The sequence below is a fragment of the Aythya marila genome (assembly GCF_965140915.1).
Source record: "Aythya marila genome assembly, chromosome: 2".
In the NCBI taxonomy this organism is placed as follows: Eukaryota; Metazoa; Chordata; class Aves; order Anseriformes; family Anatidae; genus Aythya; species Aythya marila.
Window position 1 is genome coordinate 19978519 of NC_139043.1, and position 25421 is coordinate 20003939.

Below are 25421 nucleotides of genomic sequence, written 5' to 3' on the forward strand. Positions count from 1 at the left end.
AGTGGTTTCTATATTTAGCAGATAAACAGTGTACATCATGGAATAAGGATCTAATTAAGGGTTCAAGACATTGAAAGGTAAGCACTTTAATAATCTTAAAATAATTCTACGTTTCATATATAGCAGAAGTGAAGAATACTAATATGTATATTTAATTTTCAGTTTTATTTTGATATCACCTTGAAGTATTAGAAACTTCTCAAAGAGCCTATTTGAAACAAAATTGTAACAGCTTCATTGAAGGGGTAAGTGTGTAGCTATTTTTGATGAAGATAAATAATAAAAAAATAACAATAATAAATAATAATTAGTGGAAGTCTTTATTAAATATTGTCTTCTGCATAGATGATAAGTTTTGCAGGATACATGAATAATAGTGTAGTGCTAAGACTTTTTAAATGATTTCTTATGCTGTCAATATAAACCCTGTGAGTAAAAAGCAGGAAGAATGGGAGGAGATCAGCTTGATGAAGGGGAGGGTTGGATTTCAGTTGCTGGTTTGCCAGCAGCAATCCTGCTTCTGGAGACTTAGACCAAACTAAAGGAACGATGGAACATATTTTGTGACTCGGTGGATGTACCAGGAGCAGAATGGAGTTTATTGAAAAGAATGAAATTTGCCCCCCACCATTTTTTTTTTTTTTGAGTTAGAAATGTAATTCTACAAATGTGTAGCATGAACTAGAAAGAACCCCAAAGCCTCTCTTGGTCTTTCAGGATCAGCTGCTGCAAGCTACAGCTGTTACAGCTTCTCAGCACTGAGTTAGCTTGAAAGGTGTAAGCCAAGAATGCTAGCATGCTAGTCTAGATTGATGTAGAGAAGGCTGCATAAACTAAGCAGGTTTTTTATTGACAAGCTTTCAAGATTTCTAGCATCCTTTGCATGGCTGAGCAGACATTTTAAAATTTGAATAATTTTCACATGTATTAATTCCTAAAATGTATTATAAGTTACTATTTTTTCAATTATTTAAATATAAGTTTTTCATCAGTTCTGGTGCAGATAATGTCACTGCATTTCTCTGTTTCATGGCATTGAATATGTAGTTAATACACGTGAAATGTATACTGTTCGTGCAGAGAAATGTGTTATTTTTGTTTTTAAGACCTTGCAAGTGTTTTTTTGACCAGTTTGAACTTTGAGGTAGGATTTTCATTATGAAAGCAAGTATTCTCAAAATTAAAAACAAAACCTAAAATATTTTTATAGGCAATCTTACCAATAAGCTAACTGTAAACTTTTACAAGGAAAAAGGTAAGGTGGCAAAAGAAACAGAATAATTAAAGAAAATGGCAAAAGTCTATTTATTGATCTCTCATGACACATGTCTAAATGAAGAAGTAGGAACTCGATAATCTTTCCTTCAGGGAAATGGAACACTTACAACAGTTTGTAACAATGAGCTGCAACTTAATACCATTACACTTTTATGTCTAGATGTATGTTTTGACACATATTTTATCCTATGTGAAATAAGTTGCTCTTTCTTAAATCTGTTCCTGGTAAATCTCTACAAGGTATAAAGCAAAACAGGTTTCCGTACAAATTGATGGAGTGTGAAGCTTTCATTAAGGTAAAGGCTGATGCTTGAATAGTAGAGTCTGCTTGCTAGGTTGTATGGCTGGAAGGATACATGGAAACTATCATAAGGATTGCCCTCAATTACATTGAGACCCTCTGTAAGCATTTCTCACTTTCACTTTCATGCTAATATGAACTTAAATCATGTGGAAGCAAGAAGAAGCACATATCTGTGTCCTTCATCGATATGAGAGCTAGCAAAATGTAGTCTTGCAGTTCTTTTATATGTACGAGACTTATTTTCCAGGAGGTTTGAACTGTATGTGAAATGGAAACTGTACCTCAGGATAAAAAAAAAGAAAATAAGAAAACAGATTAGATTTGGTTTAAAAAACACATTTCCAAGGTACCCTACTTTGGTTAAGACTTTAAGTTAAAAAAAGAGGGTCCCTTAGTCAGGAGAGAAAGTCATTGAATCATGTTGGTGAATGGTGGTGTATGTACAGCTCCCCGTGTACAGCGAGCTGAACTCTTCACTGAAGGAGAGTGCATGAAAGTAAAACTGCAGAAAGAGAGCATGAAGTAAAATTGATTTTGTAAAAGCTGCAAATACAGCCAACAAGTTTTATTTAAACACCCTAGTTCCGGGAAGTAAATTAATAGAGCCTTTTGCTTATTTGTATGAAAACAAGTTTTTTAGAAAATAATCCATATGTTATGCACTTTTCCTAGATATATTTTTGATGATATGAAATAGAACTTTCTTACAAATGGAAATTTTGTAACATTTTTAAAAGTAGCACGTGGATTTGAATGAGAAACTGAACATGTAGCTTTGTAGCCTTTCTTTGATTTTACAAAAAGTGAAAAATTTTTTGTAAAAAGCATTTCGTAAAAATTTTTTGTAAAAAGCAACAAAAAAATGTTGCTTTTTTTTTTTTTTTTTTTTAAGTGTTGAGGATAACATTCTGATATTCTGCCTTCAGTTACATTCATGCAGCTTCAAGGGAGGTGATGGAGGACAGGATCTCCCCCATAATTTGAATCAATTAAACACGTGGTTTCTGGAAAAAGACACAAGAGATAAAGAACTGGGTACTGCCTCAGATGCGATACAAATATATCTTAATATATCAACTAACAGGGAAGAAAAGATCATATTATCACTGTACTTGTGCACATCTGCACATCTGAAATTAGAAACTGGCCCTAACGGAGACTGAGCCATAGCTCCACATTTGGAAGTTACTGGCACAGTTGTTCAACCTGTTTACTTGCTCAAACATAAGATGGTCTCTCAAATTGCCAAAACAGATTGTAGAGAAAATTGGCAGGAAGAGATGTTAACAACAAGGCCTGGAGTTCCATTTGTAGGATTCACAGTGTACAGCCTGCAGATATTCATCTCTAAGGGCTTTTTTCTTTCCATTGAATTCAAGTGAAGGAGAAGAACAGCATGAAAGGGAACAAGAAAAACTGACAGCAACATGAACGTCTACATTTCACAAAACCAGCCATGGCACATCAATGAAGAGACTGGGTAAGCATGTTAAATTGCATATAAAAAGAGCTTACTTTATTCTAGGCAATGCTGGTATATTCACTGCTTCTGAAGTGATTCACACTTTAATCTGACTGTCTTTATATTACTAAGCATGATTTTTTTTTTTCTTTTGGAAAATATGCATTTAATGATATATGACAACTGTATCTGCTAACATAAAAAGAATAGCACTTGCTGACTGGTTTATGAACTGCTACATGCACGTAGCAGAAGCGTAAGGCTCAATGTGCCATGATACTGATTGCCTTCTGCTCCTGTTGTCTCCTCTGACAGTTTAATGCAGCTCCAAAAGCTATTCATTATTGGGTGTGCTCTAGGCTTAATTCCACAAAACTGCATTTGGAATGTGTAACTCATGGAATTAAGCAAATAACACTTGATTGCAACAGCATTTTTTTTATGTTTGGAAGATAGGAAGTTGAATATGTCATTCCCATTGCTAATGTATCTCAAAGAAGATTCCTTCTGTACTCTGATGCAGTGAGCATGCACGTATAGAGTCATTTCCAAACTTGTCCCAGTTCTGGATTCCTCTTTTAGTCTTGCTTTGTATAGATACATACAAATACAGATTCTGAGAAGCCCTATGTCATTTGGCTTTCTGGTATTTTTGTGTTGAAGTATTTTGAGTTTTTATTCTAAGTAAGCAGAAATAATTCTGCCTTTAAATGTAGAGTCCTAATAAATGCTTTTGAAATGACTTAGCAGAAGAATCCCATCAATTTTTGATGACCGAGTATTTTCTGCAGATTCTTTTATAGCTTTTGCATACTGTACAGCTTTGAGAAATTTGTACGATGACAGAACACATGCTTAAGAAACGATGAGTCTAAGGAAATGTAAGTAGTATTTTAGACAGAAATTGTGCTAAGTGAGCAGCTGGAGACCTTTGAGAATGAGTTTCAAACCTCAGTGTAAGTTCAGCTTAAAAAAGAAAAATCCTTCACTAATGGTCATTATTAAAATATTACACAGAATTTAGGAGAACACAATGTTAACTTAGTCCCCGTCTATGTGAATTCTTTACCTACATTGTCAGTAAAATGTATTAAATTATATAATGTGATTCTGCTTTCTTCACTTCTTCCTACTTTGATCCCTGTATAGAATAATAGTCACTGTGCATTCAGCTTTGTAATATTTTCTTTCATTTATTATATTTTTCTGTGTAGTATGATATTATGCACACCATAAAATGTTGCTGTAAAAACAACCAGTAACTTTCTTCTGGACTTTTCCTCAGAGCTTCTTTCTCACTTCTTTACTGTCTTGAATTTAATTATTTTCAGTGTGTTCTAAAAAAGGGGAAGGTGTTGGAATCCCTATTTATGCAGTCCTTATTTACACAAAAAAAACCCTAAACCACAGAAATAGAAGTATTCATGCCTATCCACTAAATGGCACCAAGAGTAAACCTTTATCTTCTGTGTCAGCTGTCCATTAGAGGAAGGGGGAGGCACAGTGTTTGCTAGCAAATTTTACAGCCATTTGCTGGAGAGTTTCACTGAGAATGCAGAGCAGTGTGCTCCTTTTGCATCAGGGGTGACACTGACTTTTACTGTCCCCATAACCTTCTCAGTGTTGGTCTCCCAGTTTTCTTAATTTCTGTGATATACATGACAATAACTCCCAACACACTGGAAGAAATGGTATTATGGTATTTTTGGACTCAAAAATGATGCCATTTTGGACTGCCAGCTGCTTATTGCAATCATTGTGTAAGGATCTGTTGGTACAGTTGGAACTGAATAACTTTAACTACTGCTGTTGTAGTTAGTATAACTCTAACTACTTATAACTTTAACTACTGGAAATATTCTACTGGGCAGGTGGACTTTCATTTTGCTGCAGTGTATAACTTAACACATAAGGTCGTATTCTATGGGTGCAGATGGAAAGATGCATAACTCTTCAACAGAAAGAACTGAAAGATTTTACAATTGAGAAGCTGGAAAACAAAACCCTGCCCAGGAGAGGCATTTGGAAAAACTTCCAGCATTAACAAATGGGGATTTATAATGGACATCAGTGAGTAGTTTGAGGTATTATATCCCATACTGCCTGTGATAGCATTAGATGCGCAAATTCAGAAGGGTGCATGGATCCATTGAAATACTAAACCCAGATGTATAGTGAAGTTCACATACAAATATGTGAAAGAAACTCTACATCGGCAGGTTTCTAAAATGGAACTGGAAATGTCTGTCAGAACTGAGTCTGTTTGGACTTGAACAGCTTGTGACCTGGGGATAATTTCTGCTGGGGAAGGCTCCCTTTTAGCAGCCCCACAGCGAGCAATGATAAGTGACCTCAAAAAAATCCTCACAAATGTGAGACTGAAACTGTCCTCAGAGATGTAAGGGGAAATATCTTAGGTTAAGTGGATCTCTGGTAGTCAAAGGAAGCTACATGTATGTAGCTGCCTTTTAAATTCCATCTGGCTTTATTCAGTAGGCTCAGTTAGAAAACAAACCTCTTTGCTCTCTTTTTAATCAAATATGTTATGGGTAGCAATGCTTTATTATGCATTTTTTTTTTCCTAGGATTTCACAAGTCTTTTAAATGAGTTTATAGAAGAAATGACTATAAATATTATTTTGTTCTGTATCACTGTTTTTATATGAAATTAGGTGATTACAGCTGTGGTGCTTTTATGAATTTAAAATAAATCTCAAAGTTTCAGAAAGTTTTCCGTGAAGTTCCACAGGGAACTGTAGTCTTTCTGATTCTAATTTAAATAAATAAATTTGACAGGATGACTGTAACCTTGCTCACTACATTGACAAAGTAAAATGAGTTGTGTGGTGGAAGTAAAACAAGTCATCTAGAAAGATCCCTAAAGGCACGGAATTACTGTATTGTTTAAGTGGGTCAACTCATGCATGAGAAATGAATGCTAATTGTAAACTGGTTGCAAAACTGTTGACTTCAAGTGGAATTGAATCAAATGATAACCTAAATATTTTAATAGAGATGTCCTGACATGTTTTTCTTTAGAAAACAGCAACAAAGGTAAGCATCATGGAGAGATAATTAAAACGTGTTTGTGTTACATTAAAACAGTGTCATTCAAATTCAAAATCAAAGGCATTTTTCTCATTTATGTCTCTGACACTAGTAAATTTTACATGGATCATGTTAAGCCTGTATTTGGTTAAATGTGTGTTTGGATTGGGGGGATGCTTTACATGAGATACACTTTAATTTAGTAGAGAACGGTCTTTTTCTCAATGATCAAAACATTCAGTCCAGTCTAGAAAAACACCTATTTGGCTTTTTCTCATTGAAATAATAATAAAAGAGAAGTATCTAGTTAGAAGATAGAAAAGAAAAAGATTAAATTTATTTCTTCCTTGTTTCATTTTCTATTTGTGATACAATGCTCAGATTAAATTGCAAATCAAGACTTATATGAAAGACAAAAGTAGTTTATGTAGTCTTCAGATATATAGCATAGTGTTTCATGGACTTCATTTTAATCCATGCTAACTAAAATATCTTGTCAACAAATGCATGTGCTATGGATGGAGAAGTAAAATCTTCAGTCAATATGTACTTATTAAAAACTCTGAATATCCTAATTGGAGACTAAAACAGCTATGTAAACCTAAACGTAAAATTGTCAGTTACGCTATTTTCACATTTTGCTGCAGTATTGACTGTAGTACATGTGCTGCTTTGTGCTGTTGTTTATGGCACGAAAAAATACAAGCTGTAATGAAGACAACTATAAAAAGTGTTCTGTGGCAACTATTGTAAGCATCAATCTATCTGTCATCTGACTGAAGGATTTGAGTCTCATTAAACACTACTGACTTCAAGACTAAGTCAACTTGGAAGGTTTCTGATATTTAAATATATGGCTTTTTCTCTTATGGTGCTAAGCAACTAAATAAAGATGATGCCTCCCTACACCCAATTTTTTCATATTCATTTCAATATATATTCAAATAATATCAAAATCACTCATTATTTTTAATGAGAATATATTTTTGAAGCCAGTGTTTTTTACACATAGTAAAAAGAAAATGAAAATAAAATCTCTTTTTATAGTAACTCAGTTTAGGAGCTAATTAAAATGAAGCTTTTAAAATGAAAAAAAGAAATTAATTAACCAAGAAGATGAACACTGGGATTTAGCAACTGCAGAGATCCTTGAGTAATTAAGTACTTGTAAGGAAAAGATAATTTCTTATTTCTTTGTTTTTCTATATTGTCCATTACCTGCTTATCATTTCAGCTTTTAATTCTGTCTTATCTGATGCTTTTGTATTGTGCATCAGTTGCTAGGGCAGCATCTCAGGCAGTAAACCTCCTGCTGAAGAACAAGATGCTCTGCTTCTTCTAAAGCTAATACCATCTTTAATCTTGATCCTTGGAGATTTGAATGTCTCACCCCTGTAATGCTCATAGACTTCATTGACCTTGACAGCAGGGGTATCTAGTCCTCTGTGCCACTCAGTTATTTTTTCTGCATGTTAACATTTTATGTCTGTGTTTTCCTTAGCTTGTCAGTAGTTACATTAGTTGTGACAAAGCCAGCACTGTAGAAAGTGTAATGATTAAACTTTTTAACCATTCTAATACAAGACGGGAAGTAGCAAAAGTTTACGTGACATTTCTGCATATTTCTACAGAGATCTTAGAAGATAAGTGTTTACTTTTCCAAAAAGCACATTAGGGTGACACAAGTATTGCTTTCTAATGCTTTCTGTTCTATTCAAATAATAGTCTAGTTACAGAAATGTTTGTGTACTTTTCATTTGAAAAGTTATTTCCCTAGCTTGTACCAACATACTTCAACTGTTAGCAACCACAATATTTTAATGAAAATCTGTAAGTATTTTTTTTTTTTTTTCAGAGCAGCCTTGAATTAATTTATTTTTCTCCCATCTGTCCTCACTTGGTAACTTAGTTACCCTGTTCAGACCTCCAGAAAGACGAGGTAAAAGGGGCAGGTATTGAAAAATAGCAGTGAATGGATGCAGTCTGGACCTCAGTCCTGGTAGTGACTAAATACTGGAGTTTAGGAAAGACCAGTATGAGGAAGATGACATTTGAGAGGTGATTATTTTGAATTTCAAAGCCGGTTGTCTTCAGCCTTTCTGAACCTCACTCCTGCTACCTCTGCTTTCTGTCTGCCAACCCCAGTCTTCACTAGGGAATGATGGTATAAAATGGAAGCAGTAACCGGTTTGGACAGTCCAGTCCTTTTCCATCCCAGAGAAGGAGAAATGTACTCCAGAATTATAAAATGGTTTGGGTTGGAAAGGACTTTAAAGATCATCTAATTCCACCCCCCCCCTGCCCTGGGCAGGGACACCTTCCACCAGACCAGGTTGCTCAAAGGCCATGACTTACATTGCTGGGGTTAACTGATTTTTATAGGGTTTGGCATAACAGGGTGCCTGTTACCAGTTCCAGAATAGTGGGTGGGTAAGTGGCTGTGAAGGGTAGTGTGGCTGGTGAGAGTTTTGGTACAGAGTATTTGATATCTGGGAGAAAGGGAGGATTGGCTTACAGGGAAATTGAAAAGTCTGCATCCTGTCCAGGTTTGGTTGTCTTCAGGGCTGTGTCTTAGTGTACCAATGCTGAACAGGAATCCTGCTCCTTTCTCTTTTCAGCCTGTGGGAGAAAACCTCTCTGTTTTCAGCCTCTCTGTTACAGACTAGAAAGCCTTTCAGAGCCTTCACTGGAAAATTTTAGAAGATATCGCTAAGGTGCAAAGGTAACTTGGATATGACAGATATTCCTTACCTATGTAGGTCTTACTGGTGTTATTTTTTGTACAAAAACAACTAAAATTATCGAGGTATTTGGTTACTAGCCAAGCCATAGAAAGACCTGAGAGGAGGTGAAGGGGGTATTTAAAGGTATTAAAAGCCTCCTAAAGCAAAGAATAACCACTGGTGTTCTTGCATGGCCACTGAAATTAGCTGACCAGGTATTAGTTAGTCAAGAATTAGACAGTTTCAACCACTAACATTTTAGCTTTGACTGGAAGTGTGGTTTTTAAGCGAATCTTCTAATTATTCCACCCATTACACTGTCCTTGGTATTGTAGGACTGTGTTGGAGTATAAATGTGGATTAATTTTAGGTGAAACTAAACTGACTGATGTGCTCCAGCTGCTAAAGTGTATCCAGTCCATTGGCCCAAACTAGGGCTAGCCCATAATTACTCTCCCCTGCCATACAACATGGACTTTATGTACTCAGTGCCAACTGTTTCATTCTACAGATCTGCTCCTGTTGTGCTGCAATACTTGCTGATGAAAACATTGCTTATGTTATCCTAGATAGGAGCAAGTTGTCACTTCAAAGTTGCATTCCTGTGGGATTGCAGAGTTATACTAACTACAACAGCAGGCTTTCAGATTCAGAAAGTGGAAAGGTAGAAGGAGTGGATGCTGAAAATCAGATTGTTGCATGACCTCTCTTTGCCCTGTCAAGGGGTCACCGAGACTTGTCTGGACTGTGCAGTAAACTTGTAATTTATGTTTGTGGAGGATGTCAGGAGGAAGATTCATGTCTGGATGTGCAGGTGCTCTATTACGATTTAGAAAGACACGGATTGATTAGGTGGTTATTGCCACATGCAAAATTAGCCTGGTCAGAGACCCCTGACAGGAAACTTGGTGCATAATCAGTGAGACAGGCTGCAGCTGATAGAACCTCATGATGTTACTGGTAGGTGACTAAGATAACTTTGGGAGTAAATGTGTTGTTGATCACACAATCACAGCTATTATGCCAGGCCCAAACTTTTAGGGATGACACGCTTCATCTATCAGATGTAGGAACTGACTTTTGCCATGATTTTGGGGTTTGGATCAGCAGAAGATAGGTAAACAATCTGTATGTGTATGTGGGTGTGATGCAGGTATCTGGACCTGCGGCTATTCTGGTTGTTGTTGCTTTGGGAGCAGCATACAAATATGTACCAGATGTATAAATGAGACTTGGGAGCAAAATATATCCCACAGGTATAAACGAGGCTTAGGATTTAGCTGGTAGGCTTGTTTCTGCAGGAGAAGGTATTTCTATGGTCGTGAATGACTTGAGGAACTTGGACAATCTGAGGAAATCTGCTCCATGTTAGTAATTTGTTTATATTTTGCAATATGACCTTTTCTGACACTGACTCCAAATAAAGTGGGAGGGTTGGGACCTGAAACATACAGTCCTCCTCTGTTAAAGTAATAAAGCTGGCTGTTAAAATGTATCCTGTGGATCTGGCATTCATTCACTTTCATATCCTGTTCAGTGTTTGGTTTCTGTTCTGAAAAGTGTACTGTACAGAAACTGGTCCATTTACTCAGTTCTATTTCTTATCAGTTTTCAAGGACTGCCCCAATAGAAGAGAGGTGTTTCAGGAAGAATTTCCTGTTTAATGAGCACTTTGACTCACTTCATTTAGGAACGTTGCACTGGAAGGGTCACTGAGTCATCAGTGTCATCAGAATTGCCTCACAGAAATTGTCATACATGTTTTGAGCCTGATCTTGAAACCAGTGAGATTTTTGGCTTTTGGTGTCTAACCACATGTTACCAAGGTGCTATTTGTTTGTTAGACAATTTTTCTTAGACATGATTTAATGCATAGATAAACTTATGCTGGTTTGTGCTAAGACAGCATGGTACAATTCTGAGTTTAGGAAGTCTGCTTTTTATTCCTAACCTTGCTGATGGTATTTCTTGTTACCTGTGGCAAGCTACATCACTTCCATTTCCCTTTCTACATGATGGGGATAATGATACTGAGGACCTTTGGAAAACTGTTTCAGGTTTTATTGAAGATGATAAAACAGCTGATTGGTATGGCTTCAGGTTGTTATTTATATGTGCAAATTTTGTTAGCGGTAACTTGGGAACATAGGAGACAGTACAAGAGTGGGTGTCTTGAGTCATCAGCTCTAGTTCTCTCTCTTGTGGACAAGCATGTCATGTAAACTTCTTAACAGATGTGTCAAACTGCAAGTCCATCTTTTCAGTACTTTTTATTCTTTTTGAAGGTTGTTTCATAACTTTGCCTACTGAAGTTTAGAAGCCTCATTTCAGTTTGCATACTAAATTTCTTCATGGCAAGGTTACGTCTATTTGTATGCTAGAGTTGTCTTTTTGTTTGCATGGTGCACCTACCTCCCATGTATACGTAAAGAGAGCTGTCATTCTCAGACTTTTTTAAATGATGCTGAAGAAGTAGGTAGTCTTCATGTGTCCTTGCAAAAGTCTCACTATTCCACAAAGTCCTGCCCCTGCCTGTTCTTAATGGGAAATCAACTCTTTTGAGCACAGGGAACCATAGTGTTTTTCACACTATTGTAAGTGAGATTTTAAAAATAGTTTCGCCTGATTCATTTCAGAGTTGTATTTGCTTTTCTCCATGGCCATTCTGGTGTCCTACAGTCATTATGTGATTGATTCAGATATGCAAATACACCTCTTTCTGACTAGTAAACTTGTGTCTTGCAGTAGAAATTCTCTGTAGAGCATATTTTTGCTTTAAGTAATATTAAATCCCATCCTGTTACTCTAGACTTCAAACTCAGTCATTTTTTTTCCCTAGAGAATCATCTTTACCACAGTATCTCATTAATAAAAATATGTAATAAAATTTGATCCCAGTAAGGCCCTTGAGGTACTTCCACCTGGGAGCCTTTCAACCCTTTAGAATCATTCTGCTATCAGCAAAGCTCACTGAATTATTTGTGAAATCAGATATCTTCTACCTGTATCTAGATATGCAATTTTTAGATCAGTATTCATCTTTTCTAACTTAAAATATAAACCTTATTACTTTGTAGTTCTTTGTGATTGCTGTGCATGATTTGATACTTTCATAGTCCTTATTATGAGATTTGTGATTTCAAAGTGCCAGGGATTTATTTACTGCACTTGGATAGTCATTTCCAGAGTCTTCCAATTTGGGCACACAAATATCTGCATTTCAGTCCCGTTTCAGTTTCATTAATTACCTTTCAAAACTTGATTAGCCATCCTGATTTTTTTTTCTCTCCCATTATCATCATGCTTACTGAATATTGAGTAAGATTATTGTTTAATTTTGACTGAATTCTGTCTGTATTCTGTCTTCTGTCTGAAGAACATGTGCATTTCCTTTTGTATTTTCTTTCTATTTGGATGACTGGGGGAGTTTTCACTTTTTGCTTTCAAACACCTAAAAAAAATCTTACATTTGTATCACTAACTTTGCCCCTTCACTCTCTAGTCTTTGAGATGCATTTTTTTACCTTGTGTGCTTTTTCTTCTTCTAATCCAATTTGTTACTTCTAATATTGTTTTTGAAGTGGATATTGACGATGTTAGATATGGAGCCATTCTATTGAGATTTTTACTTTAATTTGAATAAAGGTTCTAGAAAAGCTTTATTTTTAATATCCAAAAAGAAACACTGAAGCTCATCCAAAGTCAGATCAATATCTCATCCTTTCAGCTGATTTTACTATCCAAATTGCTTAAGTCCTCATATGGTATTCATTTGGAAATATAAGCAAATGTAGTAGCTATCTGCTTTTGCTTTTTCCTTTCATTCAATTTAACTCAAACACCCTAGTAATTATTCAATACTTTGTTACTTTGTTGACATTACTTTGTTGACATGCCTCTTTTTTTTTTTTTTTTTTTTTTCCTTCTCAGAATTGTCCTAAACTAAGCCAAAAGAGTGTTTTCTTTGTGCAGTATGAAAAAGTTGCATCTAAAGTCTCTCTACCGCTACTATTTGTATTACTACTAGCATTTGTTCTCTAGGCTGTTTTTTTTTTTTTTGATAGTTAAATTCCCTTTAATGATTCCTTTCTTAGAACTGCATACATCCAGTAATATTGAGATATTTTATAAACTTAATGGTCTAGTCTTGCCAGCTTGTGGTCTTTACATTTTACTTCTACAGGCTAATCAATGTCTGCTTTCCTATGTATCAGGTAAAAGTAATTTGCCAGGGTATTGATATATAAAAGTATGTGACAATTATATGAGAATATCCATTTAATGTTATAGATGTGGTCACAGAATTGGAAGCCCAGTGAAAATAATGTTTGTCATATGTCTTTACATTTGGCTCTAGCCTTAGTATATCCCATCTTCATGAAACCCTCCTGACTTTCACAGGGAAGTTGCTTTTTGTCCTTTCAACTCTATCCAAACTATGGAGGGGATGTAAAGTGATCTCTTCTCTGGAGGGAAGTCCTCTGCCAGCTTAATATGTGGTGGCTTCTTCTTGGCTTCTCTATTAACATCTCAGTGGGGTAGTGTATGTTTCTGAGGATGGAATTTATCTCATGTTTGATTGTTATTTTCATTAAAAAAAAAAAAAAAAAAGCCAGTAAATATAGAGGCACAGTTTCATTCTTATATTGGTTTAGTGGAATGACAAATCTACACTCTTGTTCCAAAGACCTCAGTCATCAGGGTACAGGAGACCAAACATTTTGGTAGGTCTCTGTGGCCAGCTCCAAGAGTTCTGCCAGCAGATTGTTGCACAAAGGAAAAACCCTTAGCTTTTGTGCAAACCCAAAGCTGAGGGGACATCCTGCCAGTCTTTGTTTTCTTGTTATTTTGTCATACATTGTAATCCACTGCTGGGCTGGGCATAGGTTATTTCATCTGCTGTGTTCATTTTACAAACCATTTTTTTTAGGGTCATATTAGGATTATGCTTCAGTGAACCAGTAGCAATCTGTGCACCTTTGCTTGGTGCTAGAGGTATGATTTAGCACAGTATTTCTAAAATTTGCTACAGAATATTGCTAACATTTTTAGATTTTCAGAAGTTTTCTTGCCTTGAAACACAAAGACTGTACTTACATACTGAAGTATCAAGCCTGATGATGGAACACATGGTTCATTTTATTCAAATGCAGTTACGGAAACTTCAGTTGTCTAAATACAGCCATAGTTGATTTGCTAAGCAAAGTTCATTTGTGTTAGAGTCACTGCTCTAAATGACCTCGGCTAATTTATAGTCCCATGTAGATAATAGCTTTCTGAACGCAAATAATAAAGCCTGAACTGTGTAGGTGTATAAAGTAATGCTTTTCTGTGTTAAGATTAGTTTTCAAGTATGCTTTTTGGATGGTTTAATAATAAAATTGTACTAAAAGCTGTTTAATCTTTATAATCAAATGTTAATCTTGATGACCCTATAGACATTTGGCAATATTTTGCTTTCATTTGGTCAATGTGATCCCTACCTAAGTTAATTGCTAATTAAAAAAAAATTGTTTAGTTTTTCTTTTTAGTGATAGTTCTTTTTAAAGCTTGCTACCACAAGGCTAGCAATAATCAGTCTTTTTTACCGTTTTCCTCTTCCTTGTTATTTTATTTTATTTTATTTTATTTTATTTTATTTTATTTTATTTTATTTTATTTTATTTATTTATTTATTTTTTTTAAACTGGAGGTTTGTAAAGACTCCTTAGTCTTTATAACTGTATTTCTTTTTGGTATCCTGAAAGTCTTGTTCTTGCACAGGGTTTTGCCAACATCTCTGCTTCGTCTATGCTTTCCCACACAGATACCTTCCACACTTCCCCCTCATATATCTGTAGCCTTGGCACGTTGGTTAGAAATACTTTTAAGTCAGCACAAAGGAAATCAAGGCTTTCTTTTTTTTTTTTTTTTTTTTTTTTCTTTCCTGGATTTTCTGGATGAGTTTTTATTCATTAAATGTTGTTGGAATTCTATTCTAAAAATGTTAGGTTAGATAATAATGATGATAGTAATTCCCTTCTCCATTGCTTTGTGGGGACCTGCCTGACAGCTTTAAGAAGTAGCTTTAGTATGTTAATGTTATTGATAAAAGTAGCCAAGTCAGTGAAAAGCTGTCCTTAATTGTCTTGAAAAACAATTATAACCCCCTAAATCATAATTTAATTCCAGCAAATTTTTTTAATGTGAAGTCTACAAGCAGGCCATACGTGCATGAAGATCAAAACACCACAGACAAATTTTATTTTGCAGAAGTGAGAGAGGAGTTCTGCTTTTAAGCTTCACTTTGAAAATGTGCTTTAATAATAAAAATGTTGATAACATCAGAAATTTCTGGGTATTGAAAAATATGTGGTAAAATTTAATAAAACAACATTATTGTTCATTTTTGTCTATAACAGGCCCTCATGTCAATATTTGCATACACAAATAACTTAGGTAACCTGTTAAGGTCATTAAGATGGGTGTAGGTAAGGCTGTGCAGAAAGGGTGCATGAACAAAGCAAAGCATCATTCATCAACTGTTCTGTTGTAACTATCTGTGTTTCCTTCTGACACTTTTACTCTGTTTTCTTCTTAAAATAAAATGAGGTCATTCAATGTAGACTAGTCCTAGGTGAGAAGTGTAAAGTATCTTACATTTTGAAAAATGGTTTAAGAAAGTTCCAGAGTAGCTTATTACTGTTTTTGGTGTCCAATACTAAGAAAATATTTTAAAATTAATATTAGAATGCCAAAAAATATTCTTAAAGGTTAAGGAAATTTTCATTAAGAAACTTTTTGGGTACTTAAAATCTATATAGCTGGTTGGAAGCAGGTTTTAGTAGCCAGCTTTATCCCATATTGGGAGAGTTTCTAAATTTAAGAGGTGAAAACTTCTTTATTCAGTCCCCTAGTCAATATGGGTGACTTGTCAATAGGCTTTACTCTGATATAGCAGAAGAGTTAATTGGCAATTTAAACATTGATGTTTATTATTACAGTCATCTGATTATACTTATGTGTGAGCCATGATGCCGTGTTTATAATGCCATGTTTATTTGGACCTTTAAAAGGCCCTATTCACAAAGCTTAAAGCAATTAACTCATGAGTGGTATAAATGTAATCAAACTATACTAAGAATATGCCTGTACACTGAGCAGTATCAGTCCTGGTTAGGAGGTGATATTCATAAATGACCTTATAAAGGGGATAAGCAATGACAGAAACAAGTCTATGATAATCAAAAGTTATTCCAGTAAGGCAAGTGTAGAATGTAAAGAATTGCAAAAAAGACGTGATAATAGTAATAACAGTAATGAAATAATGAAATGAAAAATGAGATTAAAATTGCAGATAAATTCATATGTGTAGCTTATATATATAAAATGATGGCCTTAGAACTGATGGTCACGGGTCATGAGCTATCTGTGAGGACATTGTCTCAGTGCATTATAGCAGTCAAAAAAACAAATAAAACTTTACAAATAAATAGTAAAACAATAGAAAACAAAAGGAAAAAAAACTTCATTATAACTTCTGTCAAAATCCCTTATTCACTTATAGTCTGAATAATGGTTTTGTCTCTGGCACCTGCAACTTAAAACAAAACATAATAAAACCAACTCAAAACAGGAAAGGCACCAAGGAAGATCAAATTCAATGAGAGGAAAGAGTAAGTCCAATCTTAAGAAGATATTTGAGAGTTTACAAAAGTCTTGTAGAAAAGTCTACAAAATCATCATAGACAAGGAGTGCCTGCTCTCTCCCTGTCTTCAAATACAAGAAGCAGAAACAGCTTGTCAGAAAGCTAGTCAGAAGCAAAAGCAAGACAAGCAAAAGGAGCTGTTTCTTTGTGGAAAGTATTAAACAATGGAATTTTTTACTAGAAAGCCATGTGAGTTGGAAAACTTTTAGATTAGTTCAAGGACAAGGCAAGCATTTAGAAAAAAAATCCACTGTGAAATGAGTCAAACCACAGTAGGCTCAGGAAATACATCAGACTGAAAATGGCTGGAATCAGGGATAGTGTGAGTGGGGGAAGTATCCTGTCCTTACTGCTTCCTACTAATATGTGCAGCCATTCTTGGATGGTAGGCCAGATGGACCTTTGGTCTAGAGACTCTTAAATTCTTAATATAGAAGCAGTGACAAAACATTCATATAAAATCTTTATATAAAAATATAAACTTTAAAAAAATATAAAAGATGGAAAGAAATTGATACTAAATGTATGTTCCTATCTAAATAAGAAGCATATAGAAAGGCAAAAGAGTCCATTATAAATGGTGAACAGATTTAAAAATAACAAAGCTTTTAAAATAAAGAATCGTTATAAGGTGTAGTTTTTAGCTATAGCCAAGATAACTTCTGCCAATGTAATCTTATTTCAAGGCAATGGAATGTGTTTTCTAATGTGATCCTTTCCAATTTATCTTTGCATTTTGCACGTTGAATTTGTAGTTGAAAACAGTAAGCTCTTACTTTACATTCAAAATGAGACTTTTTATGACTTTACATGAGACTTTTTTCAGTTACAGATAAGAAATATAATAAGTCACAATGTATTTGGAATGAAACAGAAGGATGTCTCCTTCCCAGTTCCTCGAGGTATTTGAAGCTGGACCACCACATAACTGTTTAAAGAATATTTGTTGCCTATGATTAGCAAGGCATATGTTAGATGGCTAACTGGCAGATTTCAAGATGTAGTTGTTATTAAAGAAGTATCTTAAGTGGGGATGCTTTTAGTGGTTTCCCCAGGGCTAATCCATGGTCAACACTTGAAAATATTTTTATTAGTACTCTAGACAGCGAGATGAAATCTTTGCTGGCAGATGATGCAGATACACAGGGAAGTAACACAAGAAATAAAGGGAAACATGGTAATCTTTTAAGAAGTACCATTATAGAGTGATTGCAGATTCTGGGTTAAATGGTCAAAGCCTGTAAATACTCAAAATATATTTATAATAGTCAAATGAAAAATAATAGGTTTGTGAAACTGGAAAGCAAATGATACATATAAACATATCACAGGATAAAAGCTGGTTTTGAAAACCAGAAAAAATTAGACTTCATGCTAGTTAATTAATTCTCTTATTGTAGTACTGGGGCAAATGAGCTGGTGTGGTCTTTGGAGGTACAGTGAGAACATTGCTGGGCAGAGGCAGGAGAAGCCATTTACTAGTGGCTGCACAGAGCTCCAACTGGTACTGGAATGTTGTGTCCATGTTCTGAGATGGATTCAGAATGACCATGTTCCCCTTCTGTATTCCCCAGAATTCAAGGGAGGACAACAGAAATGATCCTGGGAACTTCAAAAATAATGTTAAGCTGTTCAAGTGCCAGCTGTTCATTCAACTGTGAGAAAGAAATAGTTTTAGTAATGATAAATAATAGATATTTATACAAGGGAGGGATATCAGAAAAGCGGGAACTTGACAGCAGTCCTGAGAAAGATATGACAGTCTTGTGACTGTAGCTTCCTAAAGACAGTTAAATGCAGATAAGTTTTTATCTATAGATGCCTGGATCAGATACTTTTAAATACTACAGATCTTAAATGCAGTCCTGATGTGTCTTGCTCAGCTCAGCATCAAGCTAGTTAGGTTTGGGGCCTGGAGTAATTTTCTCCCACATGTTTGAAGGGGTTGAGGAATTTTTAATGTTTCTGTAGAGCAGTGTTTGTAGCTGCTGCTTCTACTCTGCCAGACTGCTTTACCATCCTCAGATGGATTTTTTTTTTTTTTTAACCTTGCTCAATACTTTGGATTCAGTGAAGGGTTTTGGAAGACAAAATGCAGAGTTCTGCTATGCAGAGAGAGGCAAGCAAGCTGCAAATGAAGAGTAAGTCTGTATGAGAAAGAGATGTTCTCAGTTGCTGACGGGGGGAAGAGTTGCATCTTCCTTGTGTTCAATACTGTTTCTATGTCTTTTTTCTTTCTTTTATTTTATCTGGTGTCTTTCAGATGCCTTCTCCACGTGTTCACTGTGACTTACACTGTTCAGGAAAACACACTTGCTTCTTGTCATTTTCTAGCTCTGGACTTTAGGAAGATTGCAATCCCTAACATCCCTAGAGCATCTGGTCTTTAGACTGTCCAACTTGCTTTTCTTGCTAGTGCTTATGCTTTGCTTTCGTTTGTTTATCATCTTTGCTGACTGCAAGGCCAGAGACAACTGGAGAAATAATATGCTGGAAGGTCTTCCCTACATGCTGTTGTTGAATATTTCAGCACATAAATAATTGACTGTCTCTTTTGAAATTCTACTGACTGTGTAGGAGTTAAGCAAGGTATGGTGCAGCATGAAGGGCTTTCATAGAGATGAACAATGTCTGTGATGTCAAAGAATTGCAGTGTCTTAGGGCGTATTCAGTGAACCCAGCAGACTTGGGGCAACAGATGAGTCTGAAAAGGAACAAAAGTTAAGAAACTGCTGTTCAAAGTGATTTTTGTGGCTAGCCTTACTGTGATTGGTAACTGTATATTCTTGTCCTTAGGTCACTTTCTCTTTTGACTTTGCAATTCATTTTTATGTATTCATAAACACTGCAAGTGTTCTGACCACTGTAACAGCAGATGAGCTGGAATCTTTCTCTCTTTCTCTCTTTCTCTCTATTTCTCTCTTTCTTTTGGGAAAAATAGATTTTTTTTTTTTTTAACCAGTGTTGATGGAATTCCAATGGACGTATATTGATTCTAATATGTTTACCATTTACATTCTGTTGTAAGGAGTGACAAATATTGCAGAACTATTTTGAGAAATATAAATACTTGAAGTTCATTATTATTCTCCTAGATCCCCATGGCAAGAATATTGGTCAAAATGTTATGCAACAGATAAATTCAGGAGGGGTTTGCCTATACCTGCCATGAGTTAGGGATGGCAAAGAACAAAACAGAACAAAGAAGTGAAACACTGTTCTGTGGGGGTGCTTGTGCACATACAAAGCTGATGGCTGGCAAGAAGAATGCATTTCAGGCTGTGGTTTGACAGTCATCTGGAGTTGATCTGCCCCTATATTGTTGTTGAAAGAGGTACTACCACTGTCTGCTGTGATAGTGCAAGGTATGTTTCCATCCATCTGTGCTGGAAACTAGCACCTGTGAGTTGTGTGGTAAGAAGGGGAGAGGGCATAATTGCTCTTTTAAGTGACAAAGAAGTTCTGAATTGGTTTAATTGAACTGTGAAATTCCACTCACATGTTTAATGTTAACTAGGAGGAGCTAGAAAACTAATGGAGGTGGGAGGCAAAAGTACTTATACTGCTGACAGTGATTTAAGAGCCATCGTGCAAAAGGTTTGGCTGAGCTAATTAAATCAGTTTTTAATTTAGTTTAAACTGGCACAATTGCTGTGTGCATGGAGAATGTTTCACCAAAGGCTAGGTTAAAGAAAATTGTCTAGTCCTTTCCTGTAAGAGGCTGGGAGTAATGTAAGCGGCTCAGACAAATAATTAAGTCTTCAGCCCTTACTGCTCCTCCACCCCTAATGTTCGTCCTTGGTTTTGGTGGTGTGAGAATTTGCTTTGGTGCCTTGAGATTTTTGGTTCAAGCTGTGACAAATGTATGATGCTTCTTGGAGTGCAGAGTTAATGCTGAGTGAAAGAAATGTCCCCTCTCACACAGGGTGTTCAGCGAATTCTCCATAAATGTAATCCAGTCCTTTTTCATTATTCTGTACATAAGCTAAATACAGATCCTGCTGCAGAGGGACTGTGAACCCATGAAAGTTTTCTAGTGGCTAGCAATGAATGGCCTTTCTCCTGCAACATGCTGTCCTCAGCACGGAGCTGTGGTTCTCTGGTACATGCACTGAAAGCACCCCAAAGAAACAGAAGACTTTCTGGTTTGGACATTTCTGCAGCTTCAAAGGCTGATTTGTGGTGGGAATGATCAGTACAGAAAATGGTTCTCATGGCTACAGAGGATGTACAGCTGCATTGGTGTTGGAGACTAGAGTTCTTCAGGCAATGGGACCTAAGACATGAAAGAGCAGAGGTAAAGCCACTTAGGAGAAAATTTTCCTCTGTAGCAAGTTGTTTAAGGATTTCAAAATGCTTTAGAGTTGTAAGTACATTTTCAAAACAATTCCTAGTTATTTATTTCCAGAAAAAAGGTTAATCACAAATATGTGATGATTGCTCAAATTAAAAGGAGGAGCTTCTACTAAAGTTGAGAAGTTATTATTAAAATACTAGCTTCATGGCATTATATCTGCTAATTTGTAACTTTATTTAGCTTGTCTGTAGTGTTGGATTTTTCCACTATATTTTCAGAAAACCGTTCAGTTTTTCTACCTGACTGTTTAAAACTTCAATTATAAGAAAAAGGTAAAGCTTGGACAAAGTGTACCCCATTTTTCCCCTTTTCATGAATTGTAAAAATAAGGAGACGAAAATAGGAATAAAAGATTCATCTCTCTCAGCAGTAGAAATAGAAAATAATGATAATAAAAAAAGTTTCCCAAAAACTATTTACCCAGTTCCTTCTTGGACTTTTCTTTTGTGCTAGTTATAATACAGAATAAAAATGCAAATAATTCTGTTGTTTAATTGGTCAGTTCATGGACAATATGTGAGATAATATAGGAAATATATTAAACTTAAATGAAAACTATTATGCTGCAATTTCAGTGTGTTTTGCTGTAGAGAAAAATTGTCCTATTATAATCTGTTTTTATGTAGATAATGGGTGAAATTCATTTTGCAGAGACTTCATAATTTTGTTTTGGTATATGAATTACCACTTTGTATATGCCTCTTGGCAGTTTCATGCAAATTACCGTTTCATTAGCTTTTTTTTTTTTTTTTTTGGTAGTATAAGCTCTGATTTTTGAAAGATTGCCATTCAAAATAAATGGATGCATAAGTATTGAATTTGTGCAATTAGAATGCTCTTCAGTAAGAGAGAGGAAGTGGTTTAAGAGTGTGCAGAGATGCTCAGTGTGCTTACAACTATTGTAATGACAATAAATGCTTGTGTTGACCGTCTGTTACCAATTCATTTGCTTGTACTGGTATTAATTTTTCCTTAGAAAGTATAAAGGCATTTTTTTTTTTTTTAATGGAATCAGTGGCAAACATTGAGACATCTATGGCATTTTGTCTTGGAGACAAATAATTTGTTTCTTATGAGCTGGAATCAGGAGTGGACAACAGGTTTTTACTTTATGCACAGTTAGAGATTGCTTCTGATATCCTGCTATTCTAATAGTTCTCTCTGTTTTAAGCATAACTTGAAAATGCAAGTCATGTTTTTTGTCTGAATTGTGTATTATCAGCTATTTGTTTAAGTGACTAGAATATGCATTGTTTTTCTAGAGGGGGTTAAACCAGATCTGTTTCTTTGTGTGGAGCAATCTGGATTATTCACAGTTCTAGAAACAGTTTCTAGTAAATGGCATAGACATGCAATTTTTCCTTTAAATTAGATAGATAATTTGCATTAATTCTGTTCATTATATCCTGTTGTGTACAGTTTGACTGTAGTTTTAAGCACTGTGAGGAAGGTCATATGGATGGACTTGTTTTGCTTGTCCTATGAAGTCTTTTGTACTTTACATGAAGGCAGATGCCTGTATGGAGCACATTGTAGCACTGTAGCCATAAAGACTTCATTAAAATTTTGGAAGGTACGAAAGCAGATATCTTGCATAATTCCTACAAGAAAATCATGTTTTGCCACCTTCTAAAGAAAATGTGAAGTGGTTACATGATGCAAATTACTCTAAAGATGCTTGGACTGTATTCTGTTGTGTGAATAGAGTGATCACGAGTGATCACTCAAGTGTGAAGTCAGGTCTTTTTATTTCTGGGACTCCTGAAAAAAAATCGGTTAAATCTGGTCACTGGTACAAACTTTCAGCCATAACTCCAGTTTAATATAGCTTTGACTGGGAACATGGGGTTTTAGGTAGTGTGTTTTCTTTGCGTTTAAGGAGTTCTCCATTTTCCCATCCAGTTAGGTACAGTGACAGAGGACTGGTAAAATGTAACATTGAAGAGGAAGGAGTAGACTTTTTTGTGCAGTGTGTGTATAGCCCGTACTGTGGAATATTGATACAACTGCACCTCCTACTCAGGAGTCCAAAACTGCTGGTATGATAGTTTCTGAAATTAAACAGCAACTTGGTGACCCATTTATGAATCTAGTTTACAGATCATAATTTTGACTTTAACTTGTGTGACATTTCTCTGTTTGAGTTGGGAGATGTTTTTTTTTTTTATATATACACTCATGGTTTAAGAAAAAAAAAAAGGAACTATAACACTGAATTTTGGAAGAAGGAATTGGTGTCATATGCCAATGCTTTTATGGATTTTGCCGGGTTAAACCACAACACTTTTTTTCAGAAAATGGAACCTAGTCAGAAGAGAGATGGGATTTACTCTGACTTTAATAAGTTAAGAGTATCATTTTTACTTTTATTTATTTATTTATTTATGACATTAGTAAAATGCTGAGAAGGCAGAGAGCTCATGGGTTGTGTATTTCACCCTGTTTCTTTTCTTTCCATAGACTTCATAGCAGTAATGTAAAAGAAGAGAAAGCAGGAGAAGTTTGTTTCAAATCCAAGGCAAAGGTAGAATAATAATTTAAAAAAAGTGGTTGATAATGCTGGATAATGGGAAGTACACAGTTGACTTTGTGCTCTTGGATATTTTGAATACAGAAACTTTGACAGAAAAAATACACTGGGAAATAGGAAGCACAGTCCTGTATTCAAGGTCTTGGGTATGTTTGCTGTGACCTCAGACAATTCCTAGATAAGGAAAAAACTCACATTTGATACAGAAGCTGCCATTCTTCCAAGAAGAGCTGGCATTCTGCGACAAGGAATTATTATGCTTTCATGTTATTCTTAGCAGAACCCAAATTGTTCAGTACAGTTACAGACTATAGAAGACAAATAGTGCAGGAGTTCAGTATCTGAGGCTGACATCAACGTATATGTGGAATATAAGCAGGAAGGAGTTTTTGCAGCTCTTAGGGACTAATACAGTAGAGACCTAGGTGCAGATCATAACCACTCGGCAATGTCACAATAAAATTTGAAAACACTGTTTGTGATTCAGTCAAATGTTGTGATACCAGTTGAGAAGTGTTTAAATGTAGTTAGTGAAAATGGGGGTGTCAAAATATGAAAATTAACTGTATACAGAGATACAGTGATGATCCAGTAATACTGAAGCATTCTTGATTCCTAGCTTTCAGACTGTTATTTATTTATTTATTTATTTATTTTTTATTTTGGAAAAGTGGTCAGTGAGAAAAAGATTAGTTAAAGAGAGATTCAGAGAGCTTGAAAGGAGAGAGATAGAAATGGAAGAAGAGAAAAGCTATGGGTTAGAATTAGATTAATATGACTATTGTGTCTTCCTGCCCTAATGCTGCATTTGTGCATTGTAATAGGATGTACCAGGAAGCACTAAATGTGACCAGAAGTACAATCTTCATTTTCTTCATTTAAATTGTGATCAGACATTGTTGTTAGCAAGAGAAGTTACCTTCTGTTTTTTTTTTTTTTTTTTTTTTTTTTGAAATACCCCTACATCACAGTGTCAGTCTTACTTATTATATTTTAATATACCCAGTGATGACAGGGTTTACTTTTATCCTCTCCAAGATTTCATGTGATTTACAAAAAGACCTTGAGTGAACTCTTGCCAAGATTTTATTTTTATTGGAAATAATGATGGCCAGTCAAAACAACATACATTACTATTTGATACATCAGTCTGGATAGGAATAGTCATCTTGCTTGCAACTTAGTGAGAATTGAAGACAGATACTCATAATTATATATTTTTAAAACTAGATGTAAAGTAGTAACATTTGTTGGATTGTATATTTGCAATCTAAATGGTAAACAAGATCTCTTCCAAAACCAACATCAATCTTCTATAATGGTGACTCCATTTTTTCTCTGTTAAAATTTTAAATGACGCAGAAGAGGAGGATAAAGATTTATATGAGTGCTTGTCTATTGATCTGTCTAATATTCTTTATAAAAAATAACATAGCTAGAATTTACTATCTGAACACTACTTGGGATTCCCTCTGCTTTTGCTGCTGGATGGTGTGCTGATTGGACCAACTTCAAGAATCGCTGATGCATATTGGACCAACTTGAAATATCTGAAATACAAACAGGGAATTTCTTCCTTCTGTACCGTCAATGCCTTGACAGTCTGCTGTCTGCAGGTGATAACCTGTTTAAAAGATACAGGAAAAACAACTTGTGGGAAGATGTAAAGAGAGTATAGAAGAAAGATGAGAAGGGAGAGATATAGGAACTAGTTGTTCAGTGAACATAGAAGAAAGCAGGACAACTTGGATAAGGAAATGAGCCTGGAAAGAGCTATTGGTGTTTAAAAAAAAAAAAAAAGTAGAAATGTTAATTTTCACAGGGAGCTGTTTTGAGCCTGACAGGACTGGCAGACTGAGATGTGTGGAAAAAGACATGGCAGTCTGTTCTTAGTTTGCCAGCTCAAGTGGTGGAGATGTGTGTGGTGGGTTTAAATGCTGCAACCTGGGTAAGGTCCACATAAGTGTCAATTCAGTGCTATCTAATGGAATTCCCGATTTCCTTTTTATTTATTTATTTATTTATTTTATT

General features: G+C 35.4%; 1 protein-coding gene across 3 annotated transcripts in view; it reads left to right on the plus strand.

The window, feature by feature from the left end:
* Positions 1-25421, plus strand: part of NEBL (nebulette) — a 255027-nt gene that overhangs the window by 117878 nt on the left and 111728 nt on the right. The window contains exons 2-4 of one of the 3 annotated variants that reach the window (XM_082754537.1): positions 19-77; positions 163-245; positions 2962-3062. The exons of the other annotated variants lie outside the window; for them this stretch is intronic. The gene's annotated coding sequence lies outside the window, so the exon portion shown is untranslated. The remainder of the gene's footprint in view (positions 1-18; positions 78-162; positions 246-2961; positions 3063-25421) is intronic. 3 annotated transcript variants of the gene reach the window in all.